This window comes from Aythya ferina (genome assembly GCF_964211825.1).
Source record: "Aythya ferina genome assembly, chromosome: Z".
Lineage (NCBI taxonomy): Eukaryota > Metazoa > Chordata > Aves > Anseriformes > Anatidae > Aythya > Aythya ferina.
This window is the reverse complement of record NC_140299.1, coordinates 58678-74506: the sequence shown is the minus strand read 5'-3', so window position 1 is coordinate 74506 and position 15829 is coordinate 58678. Positions and strand designations below refer to the sequence as shown.

Sequence of the window (15829 nt, the reverse complement as noted above, 5' to 3'; positions counted from 1 at the left end):
CCGCATCCTTCTGGTCTCTTGTCTTGAAGGCAGGCTTTTTAGGCCTCCATCACCCCAGTTCTGGCAGTTGCTTCCAGTCGCGTGTCGTGACATTTGAGTCTCTCCTTGGGTCTGGTGCAGAGCACCTGTTGTGACTTGCTGTTGCCATAGGGCTTCCCTCCGGGGGTCACTTTTTCTTGCGCCTTGTGTTGTGTGTTTTGTTTGTAGTGTTTGTGGCGTGGCTGTGTGTGTATGTGTTTGGTCTGGAGCTGTCCTGCCTGGCAGTTAGTGATGACAGCTAACGTGGCAGTGCGTGGGTGTGCTAATACATTGTCCGGACTGTGTTGGCGAAGACATCTGGTCTGCCTCTGCGCACGTACTGAAGGGCAGCAGGCACAGTCCTCTCTGTGGTGTTTGTCAGGTGTGTGTGTGGGGGGGAAGAGTTGAGCTGCTTGTGAGCAGCTGCTCGCATAGTGCTTGAACGGTGTGCTTGAGGAGGAGGTCTGTGGAATCTTGAAAGCTTACAGATAAGGGGTTTTTGAAACTTTTATTTTTATTTCTCTCCTGTCCCCAGTAGAGTGTAAACCTTTGGAGGAACCTGTCACAGGAAAGAGCTCCTTCCGGAACTGTTCAGCACTGGGTAGGCAGCTCGGTGACTGGCTTGGTCTACTTCTGAGGTGTGCTGAGGTATGGGGGCTGCTGTTTTGAAATGATAATATTGTAAACGGGGTCCCTTTGTGTTGTTGAGGGATGGGTGCTAATGCTGGCAGCTGAATGATTATCTTGTGACCGTTTTCATTTGTTAAAGCTGAAACACAGTGTACAACGCGGGACTTGACCGGAGCTGCTTTTGGCAAGGTGAGCGATGAACAGATGTAGCAGGTACTTTAGGGGTGCAGTTGTCACTGCAGTTACTTAACTGCACAAAGTACAGTAAAAATCCTGTTTATATTTCAGGGGTGTTGTAGCTGGCCTAAGAGAGCAGATGGAAGCATCTGCCTCGAGGGCAGGTGAGGGAGCAGAGAGGTTAGGGAGCAGATGAGAGTAACTGTCCCAGCTGTGCTGTGGCTTTGGATGCTGCTTCAGCCTATGCTTTTCTTTTTGTTTCACAGGTGTGTCGCACAGGCTCAGAGGGGCCAAGCTGCACTCTGAAGAGCAGCACGGGAAGGGCGGGCTGTTTGTGAGCTGGATTGGAGCAGAACTGCCAAGTAGCACGAGGTGACTGCGAAGGGTCTTGCTTTGCAGGTGCCATGGCAGGCTCTCCACAGAAGCGGTTGAGGATTTGAGAAGAGGTTGCAGATCATCGAGGAGCGACACGTGCAGGGACGGCTTGAAAACGGTATGGCTGCTTTCTCTTCTGTTTATCAGGTGTCCCAGGCGACGTGGGCTGTGATGTTAGCCTTTAGGATCGGAACAAAGCAGGTGCTGATGGCGGTCTTCTTCGGTAGGCAAAGAGGTGCCCGAAGCCCCCTCCTGTGCAGCCTGAGCACGCCTCGCTGAGGATGAAGCCTGCTTTCCAGCAGTTCTGGAAACTGTGTTGAGGCTGAAATGCTGCGTCTGTGTTCGGGTTGGGGTTGCACCTTGGTGAGTGTAGGGATGGGTTTTAAGTGGGTGCAGCGGAGGGCCCGGCCCCAGTGTCCTGTAGTGTGTTTTGACCCATCAGCATAGCCTTTTGGTTCTCAGATAGCCTGCTGAAGTAAGTGATTTTTCCTGTGAGTGGAATGGAATTGACTTTTTTTTTTGGTGTGTAATCTGTTCTGCTCCTAGATTTTTCTTTCTGCGTAAATAAAAGTTTGAGCTAATTCGAGCTGAAAAAGCTTCAGTTACTTGCTTGGTTGTGTTGTCCTTTCAATATTCAAAGCTGCAGCGAAAGCATGGGGATTGTTGCTTCTAGAAACACCCCAGTTCTGCTGTCTGCCCTCTGCATGCTGTCGAGCTAAGCCTTATAAATAAGTAAATAAACCACAGCTGCTGCTCCTCCTCTTTCTACTTTCATGTGCTTTGCCCCTCCCCTTTCCCAGGTGATTGGGTTTGGGTGCTGGGTGGGACCAAAAGGTATATGAGCCCCAAGTATGCCGTCAGAGAGCTCCTTCTGCCTGGGCTGCTCTTTGGGGGTAAGTGCTTTGTTTTTCCTTCAGTCAGTTGCCGGGTTCTCTAGGCAGGCTGGAGTCTATGGATTTCTGGAATTCTAAGGGCTTGGAATTCACTTCATAGAGGGATATTTAGCAGAGGTTGCTGGCTCACTTTTTTTTTGGGATGGTGGGATGATACGCTCCTGTGTTTGATCTGTATTTTAATCTCTAGATGAATCAACCCACTTGTGTAACTCTCCAGAGGACTAAAACCAGCTTGATGACGTGCTACAAGAGGCTTGACCGCGTTGGTGCAGTATTACCAAGAGACTGAGCAGGGTCACCTTTTTCATCTGCAAAGGGTATGTCTGTCATTACCCCTGCCGGGGCTGCTATGCATTCATGGCCTTGTGGCATTTGTGGACTTCAGTTTGTTTGTTTGTTTGTTTGTTTGTTTGTTTTTATTTGTCTGGCTCTGGTCTCTGTGTTTGAGTCCTCTGCATGTGCCGCACTGTTTGCGTATCCATTGTGGATGTGACCTTCTCTCTTTGTTTCTTGTAGCTCAGGGCGTAGGCACGGAAGCTTGAACGAAGCATGAGGGTGAGTGGACAGCAGTGGGGGCCCCGAGTTGCTCGGTGGACTGTGTGAGTCTGCTTCAGCTGTCGGGCCGGCTTTGCAAGTGCCTTGCGACAGCAGAGTACGTCTCCTGCCACGTTTCTGACACGTGCCAGACGTCAGCGGTTCCAGGGTTCCAGTTCCTGAAATGCTGGAGATGCTCGGAGCACGAGAGGAGCTGGGGCGGCTTCGGGGGGCTGGGGGAGAGGGGACAGGGGAGAGGGGGGCGGCTGCGGCGGCGGGGGGGGGCAGAGAGGGCAGCAGGAGGAGGTGCCGTTGCGTGCGCGTGGCCGACGCCCCTCTGGATTGGCTGGACTGCTCCGTCCCGAGGCATGCTGGGAGCTGTAGTTCTGCGCTGCCGGGCGGCCACGTGGGCTCCGGGCTGCGCGGCCGGGCCGGGGCCGGGGCCGGGCCGTGCGCGCCGGGAGGCGCAGGTTGCCGCTGGCGGCGAGCGCGGTTGCCGGCGGTGAGGCGAGCGAGAGCCTCCGGGGGTGCCTCCTCGGAGCGTCGGGCCGGGAGGGGCGGGGGGTGTTGAGGCCGGGCACGGGTCCTCGCTGCGCTTGATCGTTGGGCTGCGCCGCGCCGCGCCCCGGAGGCTTTCCTCTCCCTGCGTCCTGACAGCCGGCTCTCTCCTTGTGCTGCGGTTCACCGGGGCAGAAGCAGCTCCCCGCCGCTAGGACCCCTGCGGGGTTTGTTGCCGAGCGAAGGTGGCGCACCGGGTAAAGCGAGGAAAGCCGCAGCTGGCGTGCTGCGGTCGCAGGGTTCTCAGGAGAGAGAGCAGCCCGTCCGTCCCGACTGCCCAGGTAAGTCGCAGCGACCTCGGGGTGGAATCAAGGCGTGCTCGTAAGCTTCCTGCAGCCCCGGCTCAAAGGCTTCGTTGAATTTGCGGAAGCGCGAGCTGCTCGGCGCTGGGAAGCGCAAAGGGAAGGAAGGCACGTAGTGCCTGCCGAGTCGTAGTAGCCTCTTAGACCTAGAATGAATTGGCCTGTCAGGCTCTGTCTGTTGCTCAGTCTTTGGTACGAGAGGCTAAACTTTGTCCCGCCTCAGCTTTCGGAGTTGTCCTAGGAATAGACCGGTGCTTGCGGGGCTTTCCAGGACGCTGGTTGCGGTCAGTGAGGACAGACGTGAGAGGCAATTTCTGTCTGTCTGTCTGTCTGTCTATTGGTTATGTCCCAAGAGTTTTGCTTGAACTGTGTGCAATAAAGGAGGCCTTGGGCCTGTACTGAGCAGCGAGAGAGAGCAAAACTCTGCGTAAGCACTGGCCGTGGCAACGTTGCTTGGGAGTTGAGCGGCTGGGGGTCTTTCCAGAGGTGGGGGGTCTTCCCAGCGGAACTCGGTACGCAGGCAGAAACGTGACCTTCGAGGTCTTTGTTTGTCTTGCGCTGCAGCTGTGGTATTTGACCCCTAACTGTATGGAGTTGCTGAATTCTAGAGGGGATGATGATAGAGACGTCCCTGGTTCAGCCTTTTTTTTGCCGCAGTCCTTGCAGAAGTTCTGGAAAAATGAGTAGTATCCTTCTCTTTAAGTTCACCTTTTAAAGAGTTCTTCCTGCAGACTCCTGTCTCCGTGGTTTAGGTACGTGATTTGTGTGAAACAGAGCCAGGCTTTCCTGTTAACGAGTGCCCTGATTGAAATTCCCTGTTGTTGGAGAACAAGAACCATCAGTGGTGCTTGGCAGTTTAAAACCTCTTGGCTTACGCAAAGGCTAACTTGCCAAAGCGAATGGGAAGTAGCCTAAAGTTCAGTAAACGCGCTGAATAGAAACGGCCGTCTTCTTGACGGGAAAAGAGCTTTGCAGAACGTGAGCTTTGTTTCCCGTAGGGCTCCCTGCTTGCCCACCTGTTCAGCGATTACTGCAGGCTTTGACTGGTCCCCTCAGGCCCAATATCGCACACGTGCTGTGCTGCAGACGGTGCCTTAGCTTCCTTGCCGTCTCGTGCTGCGTTACTTGTACCTGCAGAAAACTTACTTCAGTGTCACAGAAACCCCGTGGGAAGCGTTCCCGACTCACGCCGGTAGGACCATCCCGTCGTGGCTGGTAAAATCCAGGAGCAGGACGATGCTTGGAAGAACGTCACCTATGGAGGAGAAGACAACAGTCTCCTTCCTGTTAGGCAACGGGTTTCCAAGACTGGTTTCCCCACCCCCCTGTGCGTTTTGAAGGAGGCAGTCCCTAAGCTGATGCAATCCAACTATCCAACTGCATCTAAGATGCTGGTTGTTACTTCCATAAGCTATAAAGGAACTTAGTGTGTTCTGTGTTTTTAGGTCGAGGCTTGTGTGCGTGAGTTTGGCTTGTCGCGATGGCCGGTGTAGATGATCGCTCACGTGCCCCAAAGCTCCTTGTGCTGATGCTGGATCTGCCCCACGGTAAAGGACCGCATGCTGTGTGTTCAGCTTTTCTTCCTTACCGTGTCGTCCGTATGTATGTATGTATTTACTTCTCTGAAGGAAAGGGTGGATTTTTCGTGGGTCCCTCTGTGCGCGTCTCGAACCAGGCTGCAGTAAATACGCGTAAGCGAGTAGGCTGCTGCAGCGCGTCCTGGACAGTATCAGGGTGCTACTCTGCTAGCAGTGGAGAGCTGGGTGAAGGTGCCCAGGGTAAGGGCTTGTTCTGCCTCAAGTTGAACAGAAAGTTTCAGGAGTTGAGCATCCCAGGGGATGTTTGTAGGACTGCTGTTAGACGATAAAGGTTCGGATGGCTGTCGACGAAGGGGATTTTGTTGGTTCTTTTTCGATAGCTGTTCCTGCCAAAGATCGCGTCGGTCACAAAAGGTAGTAGTAACCTTGCGGTTTCTATGTTCTGTAGCGTTTGTACTAAAATACGCTGGCAGATGAATAAATGAGCAGGTACAAATACACGTGACTCTGTAGCTGAGACTAAATAACGTGCAGTTTCTTCTGTGTTTTATCTTTCAAAGCACGTTGTTGCTGAGCGCCTGAGCTTTTTGCTCGCGTTACCGAGGAAAGGAATGGCAGTGCTTCTTCCCCCCTCATCTCTCTTTTTTTTTTTTTTTTTTTTTCCCCCCTCTCCTCTTCTTCCTCGATGACAGGGTACTGGAAATGTTTTCCTCGGATGTCCACGTGAAAAACGAAATAAATAAATAAATGCTGATGGTGAAGACACTGACAGAATTGGGTGACATTTTCAAGGTAGAGGAGGGGCGAAGAATGTGGAAATTCCTGGCACATTAGTGGTGCTCTGTTAACAAAACTGACGTATACGCCACTTGCTGTTCCTAGTTTTTTGGTTTGGTTTTCCTTTCAGTAGTCTCCCCGAAGGCTTTTGCGGACACACGGTGTATCTTTTATGTTCTTCCAGTATTCGTTTGTCAGGAAAGACAACCATGCAATCCGAGGGCTGTGGACAACCATCTACCAGGTGGTTGTTGCAGCCTCCATCGGTCATGTTATTTGTGCTTTTAGCTCGCCCTCTCCAATATCTTGAGTTGAATTTCTTTTTTTTTTTTTTTTTTTTGGCAACGCTATGTTTGCAGTGATAGCATTGCTGCCGAGGTATTTTTGACTAAAAATGATCTTAACTGTAGTAGTGAATTCACAGAGTGTGGCTTTGTGTAACGACTCCCGCGATCACAACTTTTTTTTTTTTTTTTTTCCTTTGTCACAGATAGGAGGAAAGCTCTTTCCAGAGAGATGGAAAGAAAGTTGTTTCAGAATACGTTCAGAATGTCTGAAGTTGTTTTGGAATTTTTTTTTTGTTTTGTTTTTTTTTTTAGTAGTTAACGGTAGTACAGCCCACAGAGCAATTTCTTTGTGCGTGAGAACTCGCGGGTTAACTGAAAGTTACTTGTTTTATTATAAAACTAGGATTTGAAGCCACGGGCATTCAGAAATGCATATGATATGTCTTGTCACAGTCTTCTAGATCAGCTAACCGGAATGAGAACCAATCTTCTGAAAACACACAGGGATATCGTGGGGCAGGATGAAGGTAAATGGACACAATTATTTATTAATATTCTGGTACAGCTATTTAATTCACCTAAGTAGTGTTTCTGTCCTCGGTGTGGGAGAGGAAGTAGACTTTGCATCGTTTCTTGGGTCAGTCGTCCTTCCCTAGATTCCGAAGGAAAAGAATGAAATTTCTGCCTTCTGTCACAAAACATGTTGTGCGTGCTTGGAATTTGAAAATTAAGTCTCATGGGTGAGCTTTCCTGTGCAACAGGATGCAGTAGATGTTCTTATAGTGACGGTGAAAGGAAAGAGGGGCTTTATTTGCCTTTTGCTTTTCCTTTGTTTTGTAGAGGGAGGAAATAGTGATTTCTAGATCTTAAATGCTAACACTGGAAATGGAAGCATGCGAGGCTTGTATTTCCTTAGTCTTAAGGTAGACTAAATTTAGATACCTTGTTCTGCTGCAGACTGCCTTCACGGCGTTCCTGTTGCTCAAAGGGGAAATCATCAGGAGTAGTTGAAAATGATGCCTTCACCCCTTCGGGAGATTGATCCAGATCAACCAAAAAGGCTTCTTCATACACTTGGCAGTCTGTTCAAACAGGATGAGAAGGTAGGAGAAGTCTTGGTATCTGCTCTATCATTATTTGAAAAGTAACTGAATTGTAACACGGAGGCAAATACTCTGGTAGTGAATTGACGAAGCAATTGTTTTTTACTTATATTTAAAAAAAAAAAAAAGTCTTTTCAGGGTACGATGATAGATGAAGCAGATAAATTTGTTGCTGGGCCTCAGAATAAGATCAAGCGTCCCGGAGAGCCCAATACTCCAGCATCACTAAAGAGAGAAGGCGTAGCATGTCGCCGCTATTGCGACGGCCACAGTCACTGTTGTGACAAACCATGTTGGTGGGAAAGGGCCACCCTGTGCTGCTGGATCTCCGTCACCATATCTGAACCTCAAAGGCATGCCAACAAATAAAAGTATGTTGGAGTTGTTGTAGTACAGGAACTTGTGTGGTCATAAATGGACATAGTGTGCAGGAAAAAAAAAAAAAAAGGTCTCCGTGCTTTCTGTGTTAATTCAAAAGGACACGTAAGTTTTAGAGTTAATTGGGACTGAATTTCTTTGGTCGGCTTAGACAAACAGGCTGTTGCTATAGGTAACGAAGTCCTGAATGAGCAATAATTTTGAACTGTTTCTAAAAAGTGCTGAAACCTTTCACCACGATGGTTTGGCGGTAGCAAGGATTTCATTTCAGCTTTTAATTCTCAATTGTGTATTCTATAGTGGGGAAGGGAGAAGTGGGGAAGGAAAGTGTGTAAAAAAAAAAAAAAATAAAAAAAAAAATTAAAATTTCTCACAAATAGTAATTTACCCACCTGTTGCAGCAGAGTCGAAAGAAAAATTTGCTGGAACTGGGGGAAGGAGGGGAAACTTTAGTTTACTTTAGTCACTGAAATGGGAATACAGCAAATAACTTCACGACAGTCATATGAGACGGTAGCAGCCCAAAAGGAGGTATTCCTGTGGTTGCGTCAAAGGGTGAATAAAACTACTGAAGTGATCTGACAGTGCTGAGTAACTCTCTCCACAGTACTTTCAACAAGAAGGGATGCAGAATAATGTCCTTCTGTGTTTTTTGATCCTGCAGTTATATGCACTACTAAGCTCCTTCTTAATTTTCAGACACTGGTATCAGTACTGTCCAAGATGGTAATGGAGAGAAGAAAGCAGAAAACTGTCAGTTGCTGGAAAAGCAAATTGATGGCTTGTCTGTGCAAATGGCTTCTTCGGTTCCAGCTGTTAAGGGAGAGGATGAAATGTCACCTGGTGACTTAGACTCTCTACATGATGAGTTCAATTGCTTAAATGATGCAAAGATGGCTTGGATCGTAAACCTGGTACCAATGCACTTGTTCGAGGGCCTCTAAATTACAGCGTGGCTGGAGATGACCGAAAACGAGTGATGGAGTCTACTTCTGAATCTGTGTCAAATTCATTTAAAATAACACCTACAATGTTGGAGGGAAGCGATGCTGGTATTAAAATCAGAGTGGTGAAAGAGGTTCGCAAACGTGGAAGAAGTAAGTTCTTTATTAGTGTATTAAAAATAGGCTAGGGGTACAGAAGACTTCTTCTTGAAATGAGGATCTATTTTAAAAATAAAACCTCAGATTTGGAATGATCTTTGATTACTCGTGTACAAGTAGTGGAAGAACAAGAAAGTAAGTACGTGTATTCGCGGTCCAACTTTATGTCCTCACCGTCCTTACTGCAGCACTCTTAAGCAGGCTTAGTCACAGCACCATTCGTGTTTTCATAGTTGGTTCAGAGAAGAAAATACAGAAACCAATGAAAAAATACTGTTGTTTCGCATCTAAGGTGTCCGGTTCATTCTTTTGCGCTACTTTTTTTTTTTGTTTCATTTTGTTAAACTTTATATGAGACAATCGTACTCATGCTCCACATAGATCAGTCATCTTGTAAAGAGTAGTTATCTTAAACCTCTGCTTTCAAAAATGACAGCTCTAGGTTGAAACATGGCTTGGTATCCCTTTGTTTCTATTAACTGCTGATCATGGCAGCGTGTTCGTGGAGATACAAGGCTTCTCTGCTGATTAAACCTAGTCTGCATTTTCCAAGGGCAGATGTTTCTAGATACTGCTCTTTTAAGAGAACAAAATTCAGCGTTACATTTGAATATCAGCTGATCGATATCACTTCAAATTATTGGTATGCTGGCTTTTTTTTCTTATGTGCATTACTGTATGCAGAAATGGGAAACTCTAGGCTTTGTTGCTTTTCCTTTGGCTGTTGAGATTTATTGAAAATGCATTTACAAGATCTGCTTCTAATATCTGTTTGGATCTCTTCTTTAAGATGGTGAAAAAAATCTTCTCTCTTCTTGAGGAGGTATGTACAAGGACCGATGGAAACTCAGAAGTATTTAATAGAATTTGCTATAAGGGAAGGAGCAAGGTTTGTATAGATATGAATGATTCAGAGTTAAATGCTAACGTTGTTCATGATAGCAAATCTCAGTCTTTTCCAAAACAAGTGTTTTGTTTTGACATACTTAAATTATTACAGTTTCAGCGGTCAAACTGCCGTTGTATTTTCTGAAGTAAATGGTCGTTACCTAGAGCTGAAGTGTGAAATAGAAAGATACGGGTGGTTATGGAAGAAAGACCCAGAATTTGCGTGGGTTGGGGAAAGATGGCTGTATCAAATTAAATTTGCCATTCTGATGTCAGAAATGAGGGAAGCTCTTCCATGCTGGAAACAGAGAGCCTCTGCTAATACTGTTTGTCGTGGCAAAATAATACTGAGTTATTTAACTGCTGTTTTTGGAAGAAGAAATGAAATTACTTCCCTTGGTTTAAAAATCGTGTCTTAATACAGCACTTAGAGAGAACGCTAGAGGAGCTAGAGTTCAACAGCCTACCCAACAGAGTTAATCAGGTGAACGGTAGATAATAGTGTACCAGCCAGAGGAATACGGACCGGGAATGAGTTTGCTGTGCCGCAGAAGAGTGGAAGAGGACGTAGCTGTTGCCCTCGCCATCCTGGCGGTCAAGTGATCTTACTGTCAGAGTCCGAGAAGAAGCAGCAGAGCTTTAACTTTACGAACCTCTATCGGCAGAAGCTGGGCTGTAACCTTAAGGACGTGCTATGAAAGGTGTGGCTTTTTTCCTGTGGAGGGTGCTCTTTGCTCAACAGGCTGAAAAAAATAACCATTGCTGCCCCTCCTGCAGGTGGTGAGAATTTACTCACTTGAATACTGTCATTAGCCGTTTTACGTGCAATAGGCAGTGGATCGCACTAAAATGGGGCACTGTCAAATGCACACAGTGTCTGCATTGTGGAGAGATCCCATCTGTTGTGTGTGTCGTGTCCCCCCCCCCCAATAAAAAAACAAACAAACAAAACTCCCAGAAACACCTGCACTGGTAATATTGCATGTTGCCAGCACAGAGACGAGGGCCTTGTTCCCGAGAACTGCTAGCCATGCCTTTAAACTTGAGATTCAGCGTAGATCGAGAATAAAGAAACTGCTGTTGTGTTAATGAAAGCTAAAGACAGCCCTGTGACTGTTACCACTTGGTGGTTACTAAACAATCTACCTCGGACTCTCTTCTGTTTTTATCTGCAGACATTATGAAAGCGCACCTGAGGCTTCCCAGGTCCCTGACTTCAGTTCTCTTTCATCCCGTGAGGAGGACGGAGATTCTTCAGGTGGCCTTGCCTTGGCACACGCTGTGCTTTGGAAGCACTAAAAAGAAATGCTTTTAAAAGTGTGCATTTAGTTTAATGTTCATACAAAAGAGATTGGTTTTGAACAGTGTTGTTACCGGATCACTAATTTGATATTTTAACTGTATACATTTTTTTGAACATAGGTGGGTGTGTGTGTGTGTGTGTATATGTATATATATATATAAAAAAAAAATAAGCCGTTTTATTAATTCTCGTTAAGTGCTGATCTGAGGAGTCTGTAATGGGCAGCGCTGAATTCCTCAAACTGTCTGTCACCAACAGACCGCTAATATTTTTTGTGAAACCAGTCTGCATATCCTGAAACCCCACTTCTGGTAATAGCTGCGGAATGTGTTTGTTACTTACCTCCCGGTAGCACGTACCCTGGAGCACCTGCCTCATCAGTCAGCTCAGCCTGTACAGGGTGTACATTTTTGCTCCAAGGCTAAAGTGTTAAAGACACCAAGTTCCAGCTTACCAAATCCTTGGTTACCCGAGTTAATATCCTCCCTTCCGTTCCTCTTACTCTTTTGTTCAAAGGTAATGTTGTGAATCACAGAAAATGCAACGAAGACTGGAGCACCTGCACGTAATTAATATTTTCCTTTTAAACGGTAATATGCCAGTAGTAAGTGGCTCTTCAGATAAGTTTATTTTCGGTTGTTCTCATTTAAAAACAGTCTCCTGCTCCTTTAACAGCTTTCTTTTAAAAGACAGGTTGAAGTTGTGCTGGCGTTAACAAGCTCTTCACAAGGTATTGGGGCTGTCCTGAGGATTCCACTTGACCAGCCAGCAGAAGAGGCAGGGAAACATACTTATATTGATGGCCTGAACTTCTCTTCCTATTACTCTTTTTAGTACTAGCCAGCGTGTGTGAGACATCTTTTCCTTCTCCTGTGAAGCAGTGGGCTGGTCTTTCTGGAAGAGGTTGTTTGACCATTGGAATTACACCAGTGAGATTCAAGAAGGAAATAAAATCCAAAAGCAGCAGCGTATCTTTATTACTACGTTAAGTGAGAAAGTGACACTTGGAACGAACTCGTTATAAACAATTCTGAACTCTTTTCTTAGCGGGAACGTACTTATCTGTACTGTTGAACGTACTTGGGGGGGAAAAAAAAAACAAACAAAAAACCACAGTAGTACCTTGGAATACATAGGGCGATTCATCCCTTCAGGATCATTACACGGCAGCTGTATGTCACCACAATACGCCTCTTTTGCTTAATGGTGGACTTCTAAGAGGGAATTTACTTGGGTCAGGTATACTGTGTGTATGTGGTTTTATGCGTGTAGAACTGCCTGTACTACGCTATCTTTTAAATAGGTGGTGGTAAGAGGAGACAGCTTTCTTCTAGTAGATTCTTACGTAAGTTTCTTTAGTGATTCCGGGGGCGCTCACTTGACCGTGATGTGCCTGAGCAGGGCCTGTGACCTGGTTAGCATCTAAACCTCCTCCTCTGATGTGGTACAGCTGTCTGCTAAATTAGTTACAGAAAGATGGTGACTTTAACTCAGACAGTTCTCTCTTACCTCGCTATTGTTTTATCTGGATAATTTGAATTTGGATTAGAGCGGCGGAGGGAAAAGATGCCTTACGCTGAAACGGACGCGAGTCTGTGAGAAGAAAGCCAGGCGTCCTTGGAGACTGTGCCAATGAAAAGGCGAAGAAAAATGAGTGGAATAAATCTGAGTGCACGTAGTCCTGCATCCCGAAGGGAGCACAGAAGGAAGGTTGCTTGCTTAGAAGAGCAGTGGATGCTTCGTGCCCGCCTTAAAGAGAAAATTAACAGAGAGAATTCTTTGTAAGACAAGCTGCCCCGCGGGGTGTGGGTAGCAAATACGTTGGAAAAAATACGGCCACAAGCTCCGAATGGCACAGTAGGCGAGCTGTGATCCGCCCGACAAGGCCTCCCGCGGGCGCCCTCTGCCGCCACCTGCTGGTGGGAAAGGGGTACTGCAGGCGGCCGAGGAACGCGCATGCACGGTGGCAGCGGTGGGCGCCCTCTGCCGCCACCTGCTGGTGTTAATCGCGTACTGCAGGCGGCCGAGGGGGGCGCATAGCGCGGTGACTCCCGCGGGTGCCCTCTGCCGCCACCTGCTGGTGTTAATCGGGTACTGCAGGCGGCCGGGGGGCGCGCATGCGCGGTGACGCCCGCGGGCGCCCTCTGCCGCCACCTGCTGGTGGGAAAAGGGTACTGCAGGCGGCCGGGGGGCGCGCATGCGCGGTGACGCCCGCGGGCGCCCTCTGCCGCCACCTGCTGGTGGGAAAAGGGTACTGCAGGCGGCCGGGGGGGGCGCATGCGCGGAGACGCCCGCGGGCGCCCTCTGCCGCCACCTGCTGGTGGAAAGCGAGTACTGCAGGCGGCCGGGGGGCGCGCATGCGCGGTGACGCCCGCGGGCGCCCTCTGCCGCCACCTGCTGGTGGGAAAAGGGTACTGCAGGCGGCCGGGGGGGGCGCATGCGCGGAGACGCCCGCGGGCGCCCTCTGCCGCCACCTGCTGGTGGGAAAAGGGTACTGCAGGCGGCCGGGAGGCGCGCATGCGCGGAGACGCCCGCGGGAGCCCTCTGCCGCCACCTGCTGGTGGGAAAAGGGTACTGCAGGCGGCCGGGGGGGGCGCATGCGCGGAGACGCCCGCGGGCGCCCTCTGCCGCCACCTGCTGGTGGGAAAAGGGTACTGCAGGCGGCCGGGGGGGGCGCATGCGCGGAGACGCCCGCGGGCGCCCTCTACCGCCACCTGCTGGTGGAAAGCGAGTACTGCAGGCGGCCGGGGGGCGCGCATGCGCGGTGACGCCCGCGGGCGCCCTCTGCCGCCACCTGCTGGTGGGAAAAGGGTACTGCAGGCGGCCGGGGGGGGCGCATGCGCGGAGACGCCCGCGGGCGCCCTCTACCGCCACCTGCTGGTGGAAAGCGAGTACTGCAGGCGGCCGGGGGGCGCGCATGCGCGGTGACGCCCGCGGGCGCCCTCTGCCGCCACCTGCTGGTGGGAAAAGGGTACTGCAGGCGGCCGGGGGGGGCGCATGCGCGGAGACGCCCGCGGGCGCCCTCTACCGCCACCTGCTGGTGGAAAGCGAGTACTGCAGGCGGCCGGGGGGCGCGCATGCGCGGTGACGCCCGCGGGCGCCCTCTGCCGCCACCTGCTGGTGGGAGAAGGGTAATGCAGGCGGCCGGGGGGCGCGCATGCGCGGTGACGCCCGCGGGCGCCCTCTGCCGCCACCTGCTGGTGGGAAAAGGGTACTGCAGGCGGCCGGGGGGGGCGCATGCGCGGAGACGCCCGCGGGCGCCCTCTACCGCCACCTGCTGGTGGAAAGCGAGTACTGCAGGCGGCCGGGGGGCGCGCATGCGCGGTGACGCCCGCGGGCGCCCTCTGCCGCCACCTGCTGGTGGGAAAAGGGTACTGCAGGCGGCCGGGGGGGGCGCATGCGCGGAGACGCCCGCGGGCGCCCTCTACCGCCACCTGCTGGTGGAAAGCGAGTACTGCAGGCGGCCGGGGGGCGCGCATGCGCGGTGACGCCCGCGGGCGCCCTCTGCCGCCACCTGCTGGTGGGAAAAGGGTACTGCAGGCGGCCGGGGGGGGCGCATGCGCGGAGACGCCCGCGGGCGCCCTCTACCGCCACCTGCTGGTGGAAAGCGAGTACTGCAGGCGGCCGGGGGGCGCGCATGCGCGGTGACGCCCGCGGGCGCCCTCTGCCGCCACCTGCTGGTGGGAGAAGGGTAATGCAGGCGGCCGGGGGGCGCGCATGCGCGGTGACGCCCGCGGGCGCCCTCTGCCGCCACCTGCTGGTGGAAAGCGAGTACTGCAGGCGGCCGGGGGGCGCGCATGCGCGGTGACGCCCGCGGGCGCCCTCTGCCGCCACCTGCTGGTGGGAAAAGGGTACTGCAGGCGGCCGGGGGGCGCGCATGCGCGGAGACGCCCGCGGGCGCCCTCTGCCGCCACCTGCTGGTGGGAAAAGGGTACTGCAGGCGGCCGGGGGGCTCGCATGCGCGGTGACGCCCGCGGGCGCCCTCTGCCGCCACCTGCTGGTGGAAAGCGAGTACTGCAGGCGGCCGGGGGGCGCGCATGCGCGGTGACGCCCGCGGGCGCCCTCTGCCGCCACCTGCTGGTGGGAAAAGGGTACTGCAGGCGGCCGGGGGGGGCGCATGCGCGGAGACGCCCGCGGGCGCCCTCTGCCGCCACCTGCTGGTGGAAAGCGAGTACTGCAGGCGGCCGGGAGGCGCGCATGCGCGGTGGGGCCCGCGGGTGCTCTCTGCCGCCACCTGCTGGTGGGAAGCGAGTACTGCAGGCGGCCGGGGGGCGCGCATGCGCGGTGGGGTCCGCGGGCGTTCTCTGCCGCCACCTGCTGGTGGGAAAGGGGTACTGCAGGCGGCCGGGAGGCGCGCATGCGCGGTGGGGCCCGCGGGTGCTCTCTGCCGCCACCTGCTGGTGGGAAGCGAGTACTGCAGGCGGCCGGGGGGCGCGCATGCGCGGTGGGGTCCGCGGGCGTTCTCTGCTGCCACCTGCTGGTGGGAAAGGGGTACTGCAGGCGGCCGAGGGGGGCGCATGCGCGTTGGGGCCCAGGGGCGCCCTCTGCCGCCTCCTTTTGGTGGAAAACGAGTACTGCAGGCGGCCGTGGGGCCGTGCATGCGCGTTGCTTTTTATGTCGTTGTTTTTTTTGCTGTGTAATTTCCTACGCTCCTAGATTTTTCTTCATATGTAAATCACACAGAATCACAGATCTTCTAGGTTGGAAGAGACCTCAAGATCATTGAGTCCAACCTCTGACCTAACACTAAAGTTTGAGCTAATTCCCGTGGAAAATATTTCATTTACTTTCTTGGTTGTATTGTCCTTTTTATGTGCAAAGCTGAGGCATAAATACGGTAAATTTTGCTTCTAGAAACACCCCAGTTCTCTTGTCTGCACTCTGCATGCTGTAAACTAGGGATAGGCACAAAACCAAACAAATAAATAAATAAATAAAAGAACACAGCTGCTGCTGCTCCTG

General features: G+C 51.6%; 1 long non-coding RNA gene across 15 annotated transcripts; it reads left to right on the top strand.

Moving 5' to 3' along the window:
- The first annotated feature begins 399 nt into the window (after window positions 1–399).
- LOC311426668 lies at window positions 400–12109 on the top strand. 15 transcript variants are annotated; one of them, XR_014686931.1, is made up of 16 exons: window positions 400–666; window positions 788–837; window positions 1225–1318; window positions 1428–1563; window positions 2284–2413; window positions 2613–2651; window positions 3324–3469; window positions 4650–4817; window positions 4936–5096; window positions 5721–5820; window positions 6546–6619; window positions 7050–7195; window positions 8273–8670; window positions 9467–9499; window positions 10740–10822; window positions 11384–12109. It is a non-coding gene; the product is annotated as an uncharacterized lncRNA (long non-coding RNA). The 15 variants fall into 15 exon arrangements; XR_014686932.1 differs by having other exon boundaries at window positions 401–666; window positions 4936–5037; XR_014686933.1 differs by lacking the exon at window positions 5721–5820 and having other exon boundaries at window positions 402–666; window positions 4936–5037.
- Window positions 12110–15829: the final 3720 nt, after the last annotated feature.